We start from the raw sequence: 19,923 nt of genomic DNA on the forward strand, positions 1-19,923 counted from the left end.
GGTTCGGGACGCCGATTAATAAATCCCAAAGGGCCTTGAGCCCCCCACGGGGCCGGGACCGCTCGGCGGGTCCTCCTATGGAGTCCACAAACACCGCCCGTCACCGCGGGCGCTCCGGCCCGTCCCGACATCACACGTGGGGCTACGCGGTCGGATTCGGGCTTAGGGAAAGTCCTGCACGTGTGGTCTCAGAAATACACCTCGCGATCTCCAGCGCCTCCAAACAGCTGCCTTTGGGGAACAAAAACCGGGAACTGCGGTCCCGGCGCGCCCCGAGGGCTGTTCCTGCAGTACCGGGCGGGTTCCGCCAGACGGCGCCACCGAGCCCGTTGGTGCCGCAGCCCCGCCCCGCTCCCCCCGCCCCGCAGGTGCCGCGCAGGGACCGCCCCGGCCCGGCCCCGCCCGGCCCCGCCCGCAGCCCTTTTACCGAGCGCGGCGGGGCCGGGGGAGGCTTTGGGGTGTGCGGGTCGGGAGGAGCCGGGGAGTGCCGTGGCCGTGATCCCGGGTGTCCGCGCCCGGCAGGGCCGTGTGTGCGCAGAGACCTTCGGGCACCCGCGGCACGGAGGGTGCGGAGCTCGGCCCGGGCTGTCCCGGCTGCGGCTCCGGCCGGGGGGGCTGGAGCGGCCGCCCCCGGGCCGTGCCGGGAGCTCGGCTGTGCCCGGGCCGGGGCCTCTCCCGGAGGGATGTGCGGCACGGCGGGGAAAGCGCCTGGAACTTTGTGTTGCGTACGCGAGTGTTTTCCCGCTGTCTTTGCGCAGGTTCAGCTCTGCGGGAACTGCCCGGGGGGCTGCCGGCCAGAGCCCCCCGAGGATGGGGCTCCCCCCGAGCACGGGGCAAGCGCAGCCACCGGTGGGACCGGGTCAGCCTGCGGGAAGGTTTCCTGATTGCTCCCGTCCCCAAAGCAGCTGTGCCTCGTTCCCAGAGGTCCCGCCTGGGCAAGCCCGGCTCAGCACAGCACCGGGAGAGGCTGCACGGGAGGACGAGCCCGGCCAGGGGCAGGACACAGCCCAACCCCGGGAGAGGTGACACGGCAGGGGATGTGCGGTGACTGCTCTGACACGGGCTGGGCTGGGGGGTCTGCGCTGGGGGTGTGCGGCAGGGTTGGGCCGCTCGTGGCTTTGCGGAGGGGAGAGCGCCTTGTCCGCTGGGTTATGGACCGGGGGAGCCGGGGGGCGTTTAGGGGCGCCTTGTGCTGGGCGGCGGGGGCCGGGTAAGGTCCTTACCTGCCGGGTGACCCCGGGGGGAGCCGTGGCAGGGCTGCGGGGCTGTTGCTCTCTGGGTGTCTCAGGGTTTGTCCCGGAATCCCAAAGCCTTTCCCTGTGCAGGGTTACAAGGCAAAGACTGGTCTCCCTTAGTTTCTTGGTGCTGCATTAATGCTTTTTGCTCGTTCTGTGTCAGTTTGCAGCCTGGCTCGTGGTTTCCCCTGGTGCTGGGGAGTGGAGGCGAGTTGTGCTTCCTGCTGGGAGAGAGAAGGGCCTTGGGAAGCTGCTCCCTGAGCCACAGTTGTGCCGAGCCCGGCAGTCTGTCCAGGTAAGAGCAGGGCTTATACTGCCAGTGAGGAGCTGGGTTTGCTGTTGGAAGATAGAATATGCCCGTGCCTTTAAATGCAAGGACAGGCAGACGCTGGGAGGGACCCTGAGCAGGTTTGGTGGCACGACAGCAGTTTGAAAAGACCTTGACTGTGGGAGAAGTGTCCAGGAGAAATGATTGCTTTTTTGCAGGGAGGCAGTTTGCAAGGACAGGGGCGTTGCTGTGCTCTCTAGCAAAAATACCCTCGGGATGTCCAGGGTGAGGAAGTGTTGGCCCTGTGTGGGCTGGAGCAAAGGTGTGTGGGTGCCTGTGTGTGACAGCCGTGGGTGTGCAGGAAGGGGGTTCTGGTGCCATTGGAGCTGCCAGGGAGCCAAAAAGGGCACAGGTGTCTGGAAAAGGTGAAAGCTCTGTTGGCCTCTGTTGACACCTGCACCAAAGGAGTTGCAAATTTTCCTCCTCTTGGTTGCAGACCTCACAAAGCTCCCCAGGAAAGGAAGTTTTAGATGCCAACTCACCTTTATGCTAAAGGTTTCCTTGCTCTCTCAGCCGGATGTCGAGTGCCACCGTGTCCCTGAGGTCACCCTTTCTGCTGTTGGGAGAGCACAAGGTGGATGGAGAGGATCCCCAGCCATCTGCAGGAACAAGGGACTCGTAGAACTGCAATTTTACTCCAGCTCTCATAAGGTAGACTTTGAGTGTACCATGGGTAATGTGCCAGCTCTCCTGCTGGAGTTCTTGTCTTCTGCTATGTTTGAACACAAAGAGTAAAACTAAAGTCAGGTCTGTTCTGGAGTATGTTACACTCGTGCAAAGCTCTTTCCCTCTGTTTATTTTCTGTTCTGGAAAGCACAGTCTGGACTTCCTGGGCACTTCCTATTAAGTGATACCATGAAAAAACTATTGTACTGAAAGGGGAAAGGAGCTGTCTGTTTGAGATCAGATGTACCTGATAAAAGCTTTATGTTTTTTCACTCAGTAAGCTCTTAAAAGATCTTACAGCATGCAGGAATGCCTGGCTTCTAAAACTCACCAGTTGAGCGTTAGAGGCTTCTTTGAAGAGCTGAGTTGAGGCAGCAGAATTGGCCCCCAGGAGGGACTCTGTGCCTGCTCTCCCGTGGCTCCAAGGGATCTCTGGCCCTTCACGCCGGCACCGAGATTTTCTCGGGAAGGGCCTCAGATTCCCGGACCAGTCTGGGACACAGGCAAGATCCCCCTGCCTTTAGAAATGAGGCCTTCTTGTGGCTTCCTCCCCGTACCCGTTGGTGGGTTCCAAAGAAGGACTCTTGAAATGCCTTTTGGGCTGTCCGTTGAAGCCTTGGGACCAAATTGGCCCCCTGGAGGGACAGTGCTGTTGGTGCCCCCCGGGTTGGGGCACCCCGAGGACTCCAGCGCGCACCAAAAGGATTATTCGGGGAGATCCTCGGGGTGCCCGGCCCTGGGGAGCTCAAAGCAAGGTCCCTGCAATGGATTCAGGCATTGCTGAGAGTATCCCAGGGGTACCTGTCCCTGCTAGACATGGAGCTCTCTAATGGACTGTAATTGGGTTCTAAAAGTGGTGCTCCAAGTCCAAAGGAAGTGTGGGATTGGGATTAATAAATGAGCAGTGATGGTCCAATTGGCTGTTTTCTCTGGAATGTAATGGTAAGAGCTGCAGGAGTGCCAGGTGTGTGTTCCAGTCCCCACCATTTGGTTTGCACATGTCCTGGTCAGACACAGGTCCAACTTCCTCAGTCCTTAACATAATAGAGGGAGAATTAAGGGCTGGCAGTGTTAAGGTGATTGGTGTGACAGGGGTTAAACTGGGAAAACATTGGGGAATTCCTCATTTGGTCTATTTGCCCAACTTGCCCAAACCTCTGCTCAGATGTGGTTGATGGAAAAGTTGAGGCAGAAATTAAATTGGAAAGTGAGGATATTGAAACTGTAATGACTGAAACTAAATGTGTCCAAGCAGCAGCTCTTCCTGTGCAGGGAATAACTCCTGTCAGCAGCAAGGTCCTGACTGAAGTGGCAGCTGCAGTTGTTCCTGTGGTGTGGGCCAGTGGAATTGCAGGAGAGTGGAAGAGGGCAGAACCTGTAGGTATTACCCTAATCTGGGATCTATATAGGTAAGGCAAAGCCAGTATTCTTTAAAATCAGAATGCCAGCTTGGATTGGTTGCAGTAACAGCTGAATTTGCTCATCCTGGTTTGCTTGTAGGACGTGAATGCAAGAACCTGCCAAGAAAACCAATGGCCAAGGTGATTGATGAGTGCAGGACCTGAGAGAAGCACCTTGAATGACAACCTGGAGTAGTTCCCAGTATTGGATTGCAAAGATGGCCTTTGCTGCATCTGCTTGAGCAAGGAAAGCCAAGAAACCTTTGCTTTGGAAGGAGAAAATCTGGAAAGCGAGAAGGAAGCAAAGCAGCTCCCTGACTCCTCCCTGAGCCCCAGACAGCCCATGAACTGCCTTGCTGGGAATGGTAGGATGGGGTGGACTCTGGATTGCTCCCTCTGTATGTGTGGTAAGACTGTTATACCAGCTTCTGTAAGAACAACCTGTAAGAATTTGTTGCCAGTATAATAGCTGGTGCAAGGGCAGCCTTTAAGCAGCTGAAGCATTCCCTGAGGAGAGCTCTGGGTCTGCCAGATGTCTCAGAAGTGTTGGAAGCATCTTTGGTGGGGAGGGCAAACAAAGGACAAGGTGTGCAGTGACCCCCCTGAGAAGGGACTTTGAGTTAATGGTATCCCTGCAAGTGAACTTTGTGGGCTGTTACCCCTGTAGGGTAGGTGATAGTCCCAGCTACAGTGATGGGGGAAAAATGGTTAAAAGGGAGCCCCAAAAGCTGGAAATCCTCCATGAGGCTCTTGGCCAACAGTTTCCTGAGTTAGCCCTGCAAGAAGGACAGTGATAGCTTTTGAGTGCTGGTAGATCCTTTGAATAGATAGCCTTGAGTGTGTCCTTGTTGCACCAGTTGGCCTTGTCAAACTGCCTATATTCCATTGGATATACATATTGAAGTTTAATATGATCTTCGTAATCCTGAGGCTCTCCCCTGCAGGAACTCCAGGAACTCCTGGTGCCGCCTGGGCCGATGGATTGGACGCCCCAGCCCCTCCGTTCCTGCCCAGCCACTGGGTCCGTGTCCAGTGGTGGGACTGCCAGCCCTGCAGGTGAAGTGGGAAGGGCCTTTCCAGGTCTTGTGGGTCACATTGATAGCAGTTGACATTGCAGAAAAAGGGTGTTGGGTCTCTTCTTCTTGAGTTCAGAAAGCTCCTTTTGATTGATGACAGAACAAAGTGGATCCTTCAGAGTTCCCATCCGTGTTTGTGTCTCAGCCTGTGTTAGGATTCAGGGCTGTAGCTGTTGTTGTCACTGAGGAGTCAAACTCTGCTTTAAATCATGAGACACTGGCCTGATGGCCATGTGTCAGGAAAAAAGGGGGAATGCTGTCTGAGTGTTGAGATGTAACAAGATCTGATCCTTTTTGCAGTGGGATGTAGCCTGGAAAGTGCACAGAGCTGAGCCAAAGGATTGAAAGGGACCAAGCAAGGGAGGTGAAGAAAGAAGGAAGAAGGGAAGTGAGGCAGCAGGCAAGCAGCAGCAAGTTGCTGTGTAAGCAGGTGAGTTGTGTTGAGGTTCCTAAGGCAGGCACTGAGGACTTTGAGGGCTCCAACAGAGCAGACTTGGGAAGCCCCTTGGAAACCTTGTAAGGGTAGGTGTGTATGGTAATAAGTGTAGGAGAATGTCCTGAATATTGAACAGGAATGCAGGGAAGGAAAACGAATCTTCCTGTAGTGCTGCCATATCAGCTGCAGTAGAGACACCTGTGTGTGCCCTTGGGGAGCTGATTGTCAGGACACCAGGTGGGCTGGAATGATTCAAGAGCATAGGAATAAAAGATTTCCTGGCTTCTGAAACTCACCAATTGAGTCTCAGAGGTTCCTGTAAGAAATTTCAGGTAACACCTGAAGTTTTGTGTGTACTTCTGAGTTCAGTTGGAAAGAGATTGTCCAGGGAACAGGAATGTTTCTCATTCCAGGAAGTTGCACTTGATGAACTTCCCCTCTGAGCTGATGCCCTTGGCAGGAGAAGTGCTCAGCAAGGAGGCTCTTTGCTCCTAGGCAGGAAGAAAGGTCAGTGCCCTTCCTCCCCAAGGCCCAGCCCAGCAGGGCTGGCAGGAGCTGCTGGTGTGGCTGCTCTTTGGGTTCTCAGCTGTGCCTGTGGGGTGGTGACATCGTGTTCCTGCCTGTGCTCCAGGGCAGCCAAAAGCCCCAGCCCAGCCCCTGGGCCTTTCTGGGAGCCTGAGCTATTGCAGCACTGGGGATGGCTTTGGTTTCCTTCTTTCCTCAGAGTAAAAGTGTGTGGCGGAGTCTGTGATCTCCCTGGTTTTTGTATCATAACTGGAACTTGTAAAGAAGTTCACCTTGTGTAATTTACCAACTGACTTGGCAGTGGCAGATTGTTGTAGTATGCAGGTTATTGTTTGTGTCTGAGTAGTTTGGTGTTTATTTGCCAAGGGAGGCTGTGGAATGTTATGGTATTTTTGTCCCAATATTTGGAGGCAGTTCCCTGGATTAGATGATTTCTGCCTTGCTCCCTGGTGTCTAAGTTGTGAGGTGTACTAAGAACTGGTGGTTTTTGCAGTGGGATGTACCCTAGAAACTCCATGGAGCTGAGCCAAGGGATTTAGAGGGACTAAGCAAGCGAAGTTAAAGAAAGAATGAAGAAGGGAACTGAGAGAGCAGCCAAGCAGCACCAAGTTCGTCTACAACCAGGTGAGTTGTCTTGAAGTTGATAAGGTGGTCACTTAGAACTTTGGGGGCTCCAGGCACAGGTGACCACCAGACACTTCTGATGGAGCCCCTCAGAGAGCTTATAAGGGTTTGTGTGTATGGAAACAGGTGTTGGGGATGTCCTGAATATGGAACAGGAATGCAGGGAAGGAAAATGAACCCACCTGTAATGCTGTCCCCTCCCATCAGCTGCAGTGGAGACACCTCTGTGTGCCCTTTGGGAGCTGATTGCCAGGACACCCGTCGGGCTGGGATCATGGCAGGGTGTTGTAAGCAAGGAATGCCTGGCTTCTAAAACTCACCAGTTGAGCGTTAGAGGCTTCTTTGAAGAGCTGAGTTGAGGCAGCAGAATTGGCTCCCAGGAGGGACTCTGTGTCTGCTCTCCCGTGGCTCCAAGGGATCTCTGGCCCTTCACGCCGGCACCGAGATTTTCTCGGGAAGGGCCTCAGATCTCCGGACCAGTCTGGGACACAGGCAAGATCCCCCTGCATTTTAGGACCAAATTGGGCCCCCTGGAGGGACAGTGCTGTTGGTGCCCCCCGGGTTGGGGCACCCCGAGGACTCCAGCGCGCACCGAAAGGATTATTCGGGGAGATCCTCGGGGTGCCCGGCCCTGGGGAGCTCAAAGCAAGGTCCCTGCAATGGATTCAGGCATTCCTGAGAGTATCCCAGGGGTACCTGTCCATGATAGACAGGGAACTCTCTAATGGACTGTAATTGGGTGATAAAAGTGGTGCTCCCAGTGCAAAAGCAGTGTGGGATTGGGATTAAGAAATGAGCAGTGATGGTCCAATTGGCTGTTTTCTCTGGAATGTAATGGTAAGAGCTGCAGGAGTGCCAGGTGTGTGTTCCAGTCCCCAGCATTTGGTTTGCACATGTCCTGGTCAGACACAGGTCCAACTTCCTCAGTCCTTAACATAATAGAGGGAGAATGAAGGACTGGCAGTGTTAAGGTGATTGGTGTGCCAGGGGTTAAACTGGGAAAACATTGGGGAATTCCTCACTTGGTCTGTTTGCCCAACTTGCCCAATCTCTGCTCAGATGTGGTTGATGGAAAAGTTGAGGCAGAAATTAAATTGGAAAGTGAGGATATTGAAACTGTAATGACTGAAACTAAATGTGTCCAAGCAGCAGCTCTTCCTGTGCAGGGAATAACTCCTGTCAGCAGCAAGGTCCCGACTGAAGTGGCAGCTGCAGTTGTTCCTGTCCTGTGGGCCAGTGGAATTGCAGGAGAGTGGAAGAGGGCAGAACCTGTAGGTACTACCCTAATCTGGGATCTCTCCTGGTAAGGCAAACCCAGTATCCTTTAAAATCAGAATGCCAGCTTGGATTGGTTGCAGTAACAGCTATATTTGCTCATCCTGGTTTGCCTGTAGAATGTGAATGCAAGAACCTGCCAAGAAAACCAATGGCCAAGGTGATTGATGAGTGCAGGACCTGAGAGAAGCACCTTGAATGACAACCTCGAGCAGTTTCCAGTATTGGATTGAAAAGATGGCCTTTGCTGCATCTCCTTGAGCAAGGAAAGCCAAGAAACCTTTGCTTTGGAAGGAGAAAATCTGGAAAGTGAGAAGGAAGCAAAGCAGCCCCCTGACTCCTCCCTGAGCCCCAGACAGCCCATGAACTGCCTTGCTGGGAATGGTAGGATGGGGTGGACTCTAGATAGCTCCCTCTGGATGTGTGGTGAGACTGTTATGCCAACTTTTAAGGACAACCTGTAAGAATTTGTTGCCAGTATAATAGCTGGTGCAACGGCAGCCTTTAAGCAGCTGAAGCATTCCCTGAGGAGAGCTCTGGGTCTGCCAGATGTGTCAGAACTGTTGGAAGCATCTTTGGTGGGGAGGGCAAAGAAAGGACAAGGTGTGCAGTGACCCCCCTGAGAAGGGACTTTGAGTTAATGGTATCCCTGCAAGTGAACTTTGTGGGCTGTTCCCCCTGTAGGGTAGGTGATAGTCCCAGCTACAGTGATGGGAAAAATAGTTAAAAGGGAGCCCCAAAAGCTGGAAATCCTCCTGGAGGCTTTTGGCCAACAGAGTTTCCTGAGTTCCCCCTGCAAGGACAGTGATAGCTTTTGAGTGCTGGTAGATCCTTTGAATAGATAGCCTTGAGTGTGTCCTTGTTGCACCAGTAGGCCTTGTCAAACTCCTCATATTCCAGGAGATATACATATTGAATTTTAAACAGATCTTCATAGTCCTTCCTAATCCTGAGGCTCTCCCCTGCAGGAACTCCAGGAACTCCTGGTGCCGCCTGGGCCGATGGATTGGACGCCCCAGCCCCTCCGTTCCTGCCCAGCCACTGGGTCTGTGTCCAGTGGTGGGACTGCCAGCCCTGCAGGTGAAGTGGGAAGGGCCTTTCCAGGTCTTGTGGGTCACATTGATAGCAGTTCACATTGCAGAAAAAGGACTTGGGGTCTGTTATTCTTGAGTGCAGAAAGCTCCTTTTGGTTGGTGAGCAGGACAAAGTGGATCCTTCAGAGTTCCCATCCGTGTTTGTGTCTCAGCCTGTGTTAGGATTCAGGGCTGTAGCTGTTGTTGTCACTGAGGAGTCAAACTCTGCTTTAAATAATGAGACATTGGCCTGATGGCCCAGTGTCAAGAAAAAAGGGGGAATGACATCTGAGTTTTGAAATGTAATAAGAGCTAATCCTTTTTGCAGTGGGATGTAGCCTGGAAAGTGCACAGAGCTGAGCCAAGGGAGTGAAAGGGACCAAGCAAGGGAGGTGAAGAAAGAAGGAAGAAGGGAAGTGAGGCAGCAGGCAAGCAGCAGCAAGTTGCTGTGTAAGCAGGTGAGTTGTGTTGAGGTTCCTAAGGCAGGCACTGAGGACTTTGAGGGCTCCAACAGAGCAGACCTGGGAAGGCCCTCGGTGAAGCCCCTTGGAAACCTTGTAAGAGTAGGTGTGTATGGTGATAAGTGTTAGAAAATGTCTTGAGTATGGAATAGGAGTGCAGGGAAGGAAAATGAATCCTCCTGTAATGCTGACCCCTCCCAGCAGCTGCAATGCAGACAGCTCTGTGTGACCTTTGGGACCTGATTGCCAGGGCACCTGGTGGGCTGGAATGATTCAAGAGCACAAGAATAAAAGATTGCCTGGCTTCTAAAACTTACTGGCTGACTCTTAGAGGTTTCTTTGAAGAGCAGTTTTCAGGCAGCAGAATTGCCCCCCCAGGAGGGACTCTGTGCCTGCTCTCCCGTGGCTCCAAGGGATCTCTGGCCCTTCACGCCGGCACCGAGATTTTCTCGGGAAGGGCCTCAGATCCCCGGACCAGTCTGGGACACAGCAAGATCCCCCTGCATTTTAGGACCAAATTGTGCCCCCTGGAGGGACAGTGCTGTTGGTGCCCCCCGGGTTGGGGCACCCCGAGGACTCCAGCGCGCACCGAAAGGATTATTCGGGGAGATCCTCGGGGTGCCCGGCCCTGGGGAGCTCAAAGCAAGGTCCCTGCAATGGATTCAGGAATTGCTGAGAGTATCCCAGGGGTACCTGTCCATGCTAGACATGGAGCTCTCCAATGGACTGTAATTGGGTGATAAAAGTGGTGCTCCAAGTGCCAAAGCAGTGTAGGATTGGGATTAAGAAATGAGCAGTGATGGTCCAATTGGCTGTTTTCTCTGGAATGTAATGGTAAGAGCTGCAGGAGTGCCAGGTGTGTGTTCCAGTCCCCAGCATTTGGTTTGCACATGTCCTGGTCAGACACAGGTCCAACTTCCTCAGTCCTTAACCCAATAGAGGGAGAATTAAGGACTGGCAGTGTTAAGGTGATTGGTGTGACAGGGGTTAAACTGGGAAAACATTGGGGAATTCCTCACTTGGTCGATTTGTCAAATTCACCCAAACTTTTGCTGAGAAGAGATTGAGTGGAAAAGTTGAGGCAGAAATTAAATTGGAAAGTGAGGATATTGAAACTGTAGTTGCTGTAACTAAATATGTCAAAGCAGCAGCTCTTGTTGTGCAGGGAATAACTCCTGTCAGCAGCAAGGTCCCGACTGAAGTGGCAGCTGCAGTTGTTCCTGTGGTGTGGGCCAGTGGAATTGCAGGAGAGTGGAAGAGGGCAGAACCTGTAGGTATTAGCCTAATGTGGGATCTATATGGGTAAGGCAAACCCAGTATCCTTTAAAATCAGAATGCCAGCTTGGATTGGTTGCAGTAACAGCTAAATTTACTCGTCCTGGTTTGCTTGTAGGAGGTGAATGCAAGAACCTGCCAAGAAAACCAATGTCCAAGATGATTGATGAGTGCAGGACCTGAGAGAAGCACCTTGAATGACAACCTCGAGTAGTTTCCAGTATTGGATTTAAAAGATGGCCTTTGCTGCATCTACTTGAGCAAGGAAAGCCAAGAAACCTTTGCTTTGGAAGGAGAAAATGGGGAAAGCAGGAAGGAAGCAAAGCAGCCCCCTGACTCCTCCCTGAGCCCCAGACAGCCCATGAACTGCCTTGCTGGGAATGGTAGGATGGGGTGGACTCTGGATTGCTCCCTCTGGATGTGTGGTAAGACTGTTTTGCCAACTTTTGAGAATAGCATGTAAAGCATTTTCTGCCTTGGCTAGATGTTGCAAGGGCAGCCTTGAAGCAGCTGAAGCATTCCCTGAGGAGAGCTCTGGGTCTGCCAGATGTCTCAGAACTGTTGGAAGCATCTTTGCTTGGGAGGGCAAACAAAGGCCAAGGTGTGCAGTGACCCCCCTGAGAAGGGACTTTGAGTTAATGGCATCCCTGCAAGTGAACTTTGTGGGCTGTTCCCCCTGTAGGGCAGGTGACAGTCCCAGCTACAGTGATGGGGGAAAAATGGTTAAAAGGGAGCCCCAAAAGCTGGAAATCCTCCTGGAGGCTCTTGGCAAACAGAGTTTCCTGAGTTCCCCCTGCAAGAAGGACAGTGATAGCTTTTGAGTGCTGGTAGATCCTTTGAATAGATAGCCTTGAGTGTGTCCTTGTTGCACTAGTAGCCCTTGTCAAACTCCCCATATTCCAGGAGATATACATGTTAAAGTTTAAAATGATCTTCCTAATCATTTGTTGTCTTGAGGCTCTCCCCTGCAGGAACTCCAGGAACTCCTGGTGCCGCCTGGGCTGATGGATTGGACGCCCCAGCCCCTCCGTTCCTGCCCAGCCACTGGGTCCGTGTCCAGTGGTGGCACTGCCAGCCCTGCAGGTGAAGTGGGAAGGGCCTTTCCAGGTCTTGTGGGTCACATTTACATCAGTTGACATTGCAGAAAAAGGACCTGGGGTCTGTTATTCTTGAGTGCAGAAAGCTCCTTTTGGTTGGTGAGCAGGACAAAGTGGATCCTTCAGAGTTCCCATCCATGTTTGTGTCTCAGCCTGTGTTAGGATTCAGGGCTGTAGCTGTTGTTGTCACTGAGGAGTCAAACTCTGCTTTAAATCATGAGACACTGGCCTGATGGCCAAGTGTTAGGAAAAAAGGGGGAATGCTGTCTGAGTGTTGAGATGTAACAAGATCTGATCCTTTTTGCAGTGGGATGTAACCTGGAAAGTGCACAGAACTGAGCCAAGGGAGTGAAAGGGACTAACTAAAGGAGGTGAAGAAAGAAGGAAGAAGGGAAGTGAGGCAGCAGGCAAGCAGCACCAAGTTGCTGTGTAAGCAGGTGAGTTGTGTTGAGGTTCCTAAGGCAGGCACTGAGGACTTTGAGGGCTCCAGACAGAGCAGACCTGGGAAGGCCCTCGGTGAAGCCCCTTGGAAACCTTGTAAGGGTAGGTGTGTATGGTAATAAGTGTTGGAAAATGTCCTGAGTATGGAATAGGAATGCAGGGAAGGAAAATGAATCCTCCTGTAATGTTGCCATATCAGCTCCAATGGAGATAGGTCTGTGTGCCCTTTGGGATCTCATTGCCAGGGCACCTGGTGGGCTGGAATGATTCAAGAGCACAGGAATAAAAGATTGCCTGGCTTCTGAAACTCACGAGCTGAGTCTTAGAGGCTTCTTTGAAGAGCTGAGTTCAGGCAGCAGAATTGGCCCCCCAGGAGGGACTCTGTGCCTGCTCTCCCGTGGCTCCAAGGGATCTCTGGCCCTTCACGCCGGCACCGAGATTTTCTCGGGAAGGGCCTCAGATCCCTGGACCAGTCTGGGACACAGCAAAATCCCCCTGCATTTTAGGACCAAATTGGCCCCCTGGAGGGACAGTGCTGTTGGTGCCCCCCGGGTTGGGGCACCCCGAGGACTCCAGCGCGCACCGAAAGGATTATTCGGGGAGATCCTCGGGGTGCCCGGCCCTGGGGAGCTCAAAGCAAGGTCCCTGCAATGGATTCAGGCATTGCTGAGAGTATCCCAGGGGTACCTGTCCATGATAGACATGGAGCTCTCCAATGGACTGTAATTGGGTTATAAAAGTGGTGCTCCAAGTGCCAAAGCAGTGTGGGATTGGGATTAAGAAATGAGCAGTGATGGTCCAATTGGCTGTTTTCTCTGGAATGTAATGGTAAGAGCTGCAGGAGTGCCAGGTGTGTGTTCCAGTCCCCAGCATTTGGTTTGCGCATGTCCTGGTCAGACACAGGTCCAACTTCCTCAGTCCTTAACACAATAGAGGGAGTGTGTCTTTAAAAGGCACAGACTCTGTTTCGGTGATATAAGAAAGACGAAGACCTTCATTATAACAATGTATAAGTTTTTAAACCCAGGCAGAACAATAGGTAGTTGAAGCAGAACAATTGGTGATCTTCTACTTATGCCTACTTTTTCAAGTCTACATAGTACAGCCTGTGTTTTAAGAGATACAAATAACTACTTTTCTTAGCAACCAGGGTCCTTCTTGCAGTCTTGTATCTTCTTCTTTCGTGTCTTCTTTGTCCTGCTTTCCGTTCCCACGGCTTTCTGCCAGCTAGTTGAACAATGTCCACTGTCCTGGCCCGAGGGAGGTGACACTGTTCACCTCCATAATTCCCCCTTCTTTTTTTACAAATAAAACAGCCTTTAATGCTTTGTTTATAGTTGGTTGATTGCATTGCATCAAGCATGGCAAGCATATTGCAATACACAGAAACATCCCCACACCGGCCCATCCCATCTTTACTATGGATTTAACCCATGCTGATATTCCCCAACTATTCAGCAGGTTTTCCAGCTAATCCCAGCTATCCTTAACCTGCAGCTTTGCAACTCCCTTTTGCAACTGTTGGATGCACTGTGAATAGACTCTGAATGATCAGACAAATTCATACCACACCTTCCTTGAAATTCTTTACATTCATGTCCCTGAGCCAATAGTAAAAAGTCAATTGTAGCTCTATTCTGTAACACAGCAGGTCTGACTGAATTAACATCCAAAAGCAGTTCACTTAGTACCTTGCATGTTGCATTTGTTTGCTTTGCAAGACAGCATCCTAATTTGTTTCTTTTAGTTTTTGCTGTTCCTACAAGGGCAAATAGTGAAGCAAAAATTCGGGGTGCTTTATCCCCATAGGTTCCCCTCTCGTCACAGGCTGCAGCAAAAGCAGGAGTAGAGCATCCCTTTGGTCTCACCCCAGCAGTGTGTGCAGGAGAACATCAGGAACATTGGGGACCATACAGGTCAGTCTTGCCCCAGCAGTGTGTGCAGGAGAACATCAGGAATATTTGGGGCCATACAGGTCAGTCTCGCCCCAGCAGTGTGTGCAGGAGAACATCAGGAACACTGAGGACCATACAGGTCAGGTGCCCAATTGTGCAAGGCTCTCTGACTGCACGTGTTGGAATTCCTGGCCATGCCCTGTCTCCACAAAGAAGAAATTCCTGGTGGAAGACTGCAGGGTTTGTCCCAATGGTTTCCACTCCTGTGTCGTTGCACCACAGTGACTCATTTCTATACGTGCCACCATAGGCATTGTTTCCTGCTTCTCATGGTTTGTCCAGGAGATGGAATTCCAGTGCTACAGAATAGATGGCTCGTGGTGCTCCCAAAAGGAGCCTTTCTGTCTTCAGGGCAAGTTCTGGTGCCCCTGGAGCTGTTGGGAGAAGCAAAGGGGTGGCAGTGAGAGGCCTGGAATGATGTTGCTGTGGCACAAACGTTGTTCCGTGGCAGGTTCTTGGGGTGGATTCCTTGGCTGCCACTTGGCAAGGCCTGGAAGGGCCTCAGTTGTGTAGGGAACCAAACACGGAATGGGAAAGCAAAGGGGGGGAGGTTCTGGTTTCAGAAGGGATCATTGCCTTCCCTTTCTGAAGGGACAGTGAGCTGGTCCAACTGTGGCAAGAAGAGCAAGTGGGCTGTGAAGGTTTGGAGCAGTCTGCAAGGTTCCTCATGCCCAAAGGAAGTGCAGCCCTGGAAGCGTCAGGAATACTGACAAGTGCCCCAGTTCTGGTGAAGCTCAACTGTGTAAAACATTTATGGAGCTAAAATTCCACAGCACTGAGCTATTGGGTCCCAAATAATAGTGAAGAGAGAGGCAGAAACTCCCCCTGCTGCTGGGGCTGAACTGTCTGCAGTGACTGGGCAGGACTTGGCCCTGATGCCTGAGTGCTCTCCAACCCCCCAGGCTCGATCCCAGCTGTCAGCCCCTGGCTCCATAACTTGAGAAGAGGGTGTTCCTGCCAGCCCAGCTGCTGTGTTGGTGGTCCTGGGGGCACCTCTTGCCCTGGCCTGCTGTGAATGTGTTTGTGTTGCAGCTCAATAAAGTCCCTTTCAGTGGTGATTGTGTCATTTTTGTGTCAGTTCCTCTCCCCTCTTGCCCTGCCCCAGTGGCTGCATCACTGGCTTGTGCCTAAATGAACTCTTCCCCAGCGGCAGTTCCCTGCTGCTCTCAGAGAGGGTGGAGTTGGCCTCTCAGCAAAGGGAAAAAGGATCCATCCAAGGCAGGCCCGTGCTCCCCCCCTGCCTTCCTCCAGCCTCCCTCCTTACAGTTCCCATCCCTGCTGGACACACAGCCTGTTCCCAAACAGCCCCTGTTCCTGTTCTCTCTCTGTGTCTCCCCTCACAGCTCCCATCCTACAATCTCCAGGTGCCCAGGCCCCTGTTTCTGAGGGGCATTCCGGGGCTGCTGCCCCCCCATTCTTTATAAATGAGGTGCCAAGAGCCCCAAGTGCAGAGAGGTCTGCAGGCAAGAAGTGCCAAGAGCTGCCTGTGTTCCCTGCAGTTCTCCTTCCTGTTCTCCCTGGGCTGGAGAGACCTGCCTGCTCTGTGTTTATTGGAGCAGAGGGCTGTGATTACATTTGTGCAGAAGGTTTGTTCACAGACACTTGTTTTCTGACAGGCAGTGCCATTTTCCTTTTGCCTTTCCCAAGTTTTTCCAAGTGCTGCCCAGCACGGGGATCCGTGTGCTGGGACAGTGATTGGCAGGAGGAAGGGGAACCTTGGCCTCACCTGCTCAGCTCAGGTGGGTGGCACAGAATTGGGTTGGGCTGGCAAGGCATGAACACATTTCTGAGTTCTGGAGTGCCTTGAAACCTTTCCCTGTCAGGTTTCTCTCCCTCATTTCCTGGAGTCCAGCATCCCAGATGTCTCTTTCTTTGTCCAAAGTCCAATGGCAGAGGATTGACCAACTCCCAAGGGGGTTTGGAATGAAAATGATGCTGATCAAGTGGGGCAAGGAATGCAGTAAGAAAGGTGAGCCTCCTTTTAATGTCTGAAGCAGATAGGAATGAAAATGCTGGAAAAGGTCTCATTTTATTTGGTGTTCCCCTTGGATTTTCTTGGCTAAAACTCTCTAGTGAGCAACTGAAGAGAAGGGTGAAGGGCAGGAGCCTTTGACTTGCCCAGTGCCCTTAATTGCCTTGTTCTCCTCTCTTCCAGGCCAGGCCAAAGCCCTGATCCAGCCCAGCTCTGCCAAGTGCCCTGGGCTGGGAGCAGCCAAAGGCAAGAGGCTGCAGCCCCGCCGGCCGGGCTGGGGGCTCCTGGTGCTGCCCGTGGGGTGGGGTAAGTCAGAGGGACACGTTTCTCTCCTCCTGGTGTTGGCATTTGCTCCCTGGGCACTGGCTCTGTTTCCCACTGCAGGCTGGTCCTTGCCCTGTGTGCTGGGAAGGGTGGAGAGGAAGGGGCGAAGGGCCAGGTGACCGTGGGGTCCCCGAGCTGTGGGGTTGGGCTGTGCTGAGAGGGGCAGGTGGGTCCCCGTTGGTGAGCCTCAGCCTTGGTTTGGGGGTTCAGGAGCCCAGGGGGCCGAGCTGGGGGGTGTTTGCAGCTCTGCCAGGGCTGGAGCTGGGCTGGGCCGTGGGACAGACCCAGGGGAGCTGGGGGAGGGTTTAGGACTGCTGGGAGGGAAAGGAGGGATGGATGGGCTGGATGGAGCCACGGGCGTGTGCTCCTGGGAACACACTTGTCCAGGGCGCTGGGATCAGGGTCAAATTCCAGTTCTCCTCGTGTCCAGGGATGCAGGGTCTGAGGGATTGGATTTCTCTGGGCGTTTGCAGGAGACCAGGAATGAGAGGAAACACGGTGCCAGAGCTGTGTCCCGGTGGGCTGTATTTCCCTGTGAGGACAGAGAGTCTGTGGGCTGAGGTGAGATTGCTGTGAGTGTTGGGATGAGCATTCCAAGGAACGGGGAGCTTGGAATTCCAAGTGCTGATGGAACAATGACCTTAGGTATGTTTAGTTTGTGTCCCAGCAGAAACCCAAGTCATTCATTTGTAACAGAGGGAAAATGATTGGTAATTGTTTCTGATTTGTGTGGAATTTCCTTTGGAATGATCAACCAGAGTGCATCAGTGCAAAGCATCTTTTTGTGTCTTCTGTTTGTTTATTTGTTTGTTTGTAATTTCCTCTCTGGCTTCAATGAGTTTGGTGTGCTCCTGTTAAGGAAGCAGCCTGTTTTTATCTTGAAATTTGGGGTGGTTTGGTTTGTTTAGGTTTTTTTCCCCCCAATGACTCGGGCCTTCCATGCATAGTCCATGTTGTCCTACAGGACTGTTCTGGTTCTGGGTCAGAGAGAGAGAAGGGAAGTGGCTTTTCCTCATCTGGAATGTTTCCAAGCAGAAGTGGGACATTGTCCTACCCCTCCCCAAAGCACTGCAGGCACCTGGGAGTAGCTCAGGGCTGGCCCAGTTCTCTGAGACAGAACCATGGGGGAGAGGTTTAAGTATTAATCACATCTCTGGTGTCCCTTGGTTGCAAAGATTGGGTCCTCCAGTCCCAGAGTGTTAAGGAAAACAAGGAACTTCTGTTCTTCCTGGCAATCCTTCTGCTATTGCTTGTGCAGTGTTTGGGTTCTGTTGTCTGAGTTCCTGTCCAGGATCTTTCTAAGAGAACCTGTTAGAAATGTAGAGGTAGGATTAGAATTTGGGTCTGTTGCCTACCCAACTGCCTCCAAGTCCTGATGGACTGGAGTGATGAGTGCTCACACCCAGGGTATTTCTTAATATTGTGTGGCTTTCCCTCAGCTGTGGGTGAGGAATTGTGCAAGCAAGGCCTGTGTGCCCGTGGGTGTCTCCCGTGTGTGTCCGTGTGGCAGGGCTGGGACAAGGACTCGTGCAGGGACCCAGCTGGCACTGGAGCTGCTGCCATTCTGAGCCACTGCCAAGGGCTGGGGAGAGACCCTCTGGGAGGCTGTTTGCAGGATTCCATTGGGAGCTGGATCTCCCTCCAGCTGCAGCAGCCAGGGGAGGGTTCTTCCTCGTGCAGCCCACTGGCTTCTGCTCAGGCTGGCCCAGAGTGGGGCTGGGGCAGGTTCTCCAGGGAACTGGAGCCAGCCCTGAACGGGGCTCTGGAGAGCAGGAGCTGCAGGGACTGAGGTTTGCAAAGCTGGGCTGAAGTTTGTCAAAGCAGCAGAACATTCTCATTCTGGTGGGTTTGTGGAGTCCGTGTTGGTGCCCAGGAGAACTGGGTCAGACTGGGCTTTGTGGTCTGAGAGCTGCCCCCCTAAATTTGGCAGGCTGTGTGTGCTGGCAAGGAAGTGCTATCCCAGAGGCTGATGGTTTCTGTCTCCGGGGATGCCCAGGACGCTGCTAATGCCCAGGGATCTGCTCTGGGTCCAGGCTGTCCGTGCTGGAGGGCCCTGGTGGCTGCAGTCCCTGAGCCCACAGAGACAGAGAGAGCCCCGGCCCGAGTGGCCTTTGGCACCTTGTCCTGAATTTGGGGTGAGCCTGGGAGCATGTGGAGGGTGAGAATGAGGGCTGTGCTTCCAATGCAGCATCCCTGGGAAGATCCTGTTGTTCCAGAGCTCTGGGGACAGTTTGGGCTTGGCAGCTTCAGAGCTGGATTGGAGCAGTCCCTGAAAAGAATCAGGAGAGTGAAGTTTTGTCCCAGTGGTGCTTTCACACCCCACTGGACAGGCTGGGCTTTGTGTTTGAGGTTGTCCTGTATTTGCTCTGCAGATAATGTGCCCTTCCCAGTTCAGCCCAGCAGATCCCAAGGGCTCTGACAGGAATATTTGTTCTTTCCTTCCCTTTGGGATACCTTCATCTCCAAACTGCCATGAGCAATTCCTTAATTTCTGCTGGAGAAAACCAAGTGTCAGAGGCAGTTTGCCAAGGAGGCCAGAAGTGTCTTTGGAGCAGAGAGTGCTGCCAGCTGCGTGTGCCTGTCCCCAGCCTGGCACTGCCCACAGGGACACACTGGGCACTGACCATGAGAGGGAACAAAACCACTGCCTGCCAGAGGGTTTGTCCTGGGCCAGTCAGGCCAGGGGCAGGAATTGGACTGGGCAACTCCATCAGCTGCTCTTCCCTCCCCCACAAAGCCCCATCCCCTGGGCATTAATGACGTGCCCTGTGCCCAGCGCTCCCTGTTCACCCAACTGAAACCAGAGCAAGGCTTGCTTTGCTTGGAACAACTTAATATAACTTTAAACCAAAATAAATCACTTCTTTCTTCTTTTTTTTTTTTCTTTTAGATACTGGAATTGCCTCTCTGGCTGTGTGCTGAGCTCCGGCTGCAGGGGACTGTCAGGCCTTGGTGGCTGTGAGTTCCTGTTCTTCTCCCTGGGAAACTGGAAAGAGTTATTCATTGGATTGCAGAAATGTAATTTCGAGGGGACCCAACAACTGTTTGTGTAGGAAAAGGTGAGGTGCTGCAGAGGGGAGGGAGGTGGCATTTTGGAGGGGTCCCACTGAGGGGGGAGTGGAGAGCCTGGGGCTGGAGTGTGAGTTATTAAGCAGGGAACAGGGGAAGGATGCTTGGGAGGGAAACACTCAGGGAATGTGTAGGGATGGAATGGAAATTTGGGGTGTCAGGAAGAGAAAATGGGTGATGTAGAGGAAGGGAAATGTTGGGGGTAAGAGTTGATGTCATCTGTAGAGGACAGAATGACCATTTAGAGATAAAGTGAGGCAGTCAGTGGTGGGCAGGTCGGGAAAATTTGTGTTTGTAAAATTTCAGGTCACCTGTAGCAGAGAGGATGTACCTCCTGATGGACACTGAGACAGTCAGGGGTGGGCAGGACGGGGGGAAACCTTTGGGGGTAAAACTTGAGGTAACGTCCAGGGCAGAGAATGAATATTTTGAAGGATAAATGAGGTACTCAGTGGTGGACAGTTGGGGAGTGTTTTAGGGTAAACTTGAGGTAATGTATAGGGTGAAGAATGAACATGTATTTGTACAGAGGAGCTGCTTACATGTGGGTAGGTAAGGAGAATTTTGGGAGTAAAATCTGGGCAATCTGTAGCAGAGTGAATGAATATCTTGGTGTGAAGTGAGGCAGTCAGTGGTGGGCAGGTAGAGAAAATTTGTGTTTGTAAAATTTGAGGTCACGTGGAGCAGAGAA

General features: G+C 52.6%; 2 long non-coding RNA genes across 4 annotated transcripts; both read left to right on the forward strand.

The window, feature by feature from the left end:
- Positions 1–2,316: 2,316 nt before the first annotated feature.
- On the forward strand, positions 2,317–8,488 carry LOC135413758 (uncharacterized). 2 transcript variants are annotated; one of them, XR_010430376.1, is made up of 6 exons: positions 2,317–3,610; positions 3,730–4,036; positions 5,006–5,135; positions 6,160–6,290; positions 7,457–7,561; positions 7,685–8,488. It is a non-coding gene; the product is annotated as an uncharacterized LOC135413758 (long non-coding RNA). The 2 variants fall into 2 exon arrangements; XR_010430375.1 differs by lacking the exons at positions 2,317–3,610; positions 3,730–4,036 and adding an exon at positions 4,525–4,685.
- Positions 8,489–9,431: 943 nt separating this feature from the next.
- Positions 9,432–14,925, forward strand: LOC135413759 (uncharacterized). 2 transcript variants are annotated; one of them, XR_010430378.1, is made up of 4 exons: positions 9,432–10,369; positions 10,493–10,799; positions 11,779–11,908; positions 14,459–14,925. It is a non-coding gene; the product is annotated as an uncharacterized LOC135413759 (long non-coding RNA). The 2 variants fall into 2 exon arrangements; XR_010430377.1 differs by lacking the exon at positions 14,459–14,925 and adding an exon at positions 13,722–13,938.
- The last annotated feature ends 4,998 nt before the right edge of the window (positions 14,926–19,923 follow it).

Source organism: Pseudopipra pipra, chromosome 4 (assembly GCF_036250125.1).
Source record: "Pseudopipra pipra isolate bDixPip1 chromosome 4, bDixPip1.hap1, whole genome shotgun sequence".
NCBI lineage: Eukaryota > Metazoa > Chordata > Aves > Passeriformes > Pipridae > Pseudopipra > Pseudopipra pipra.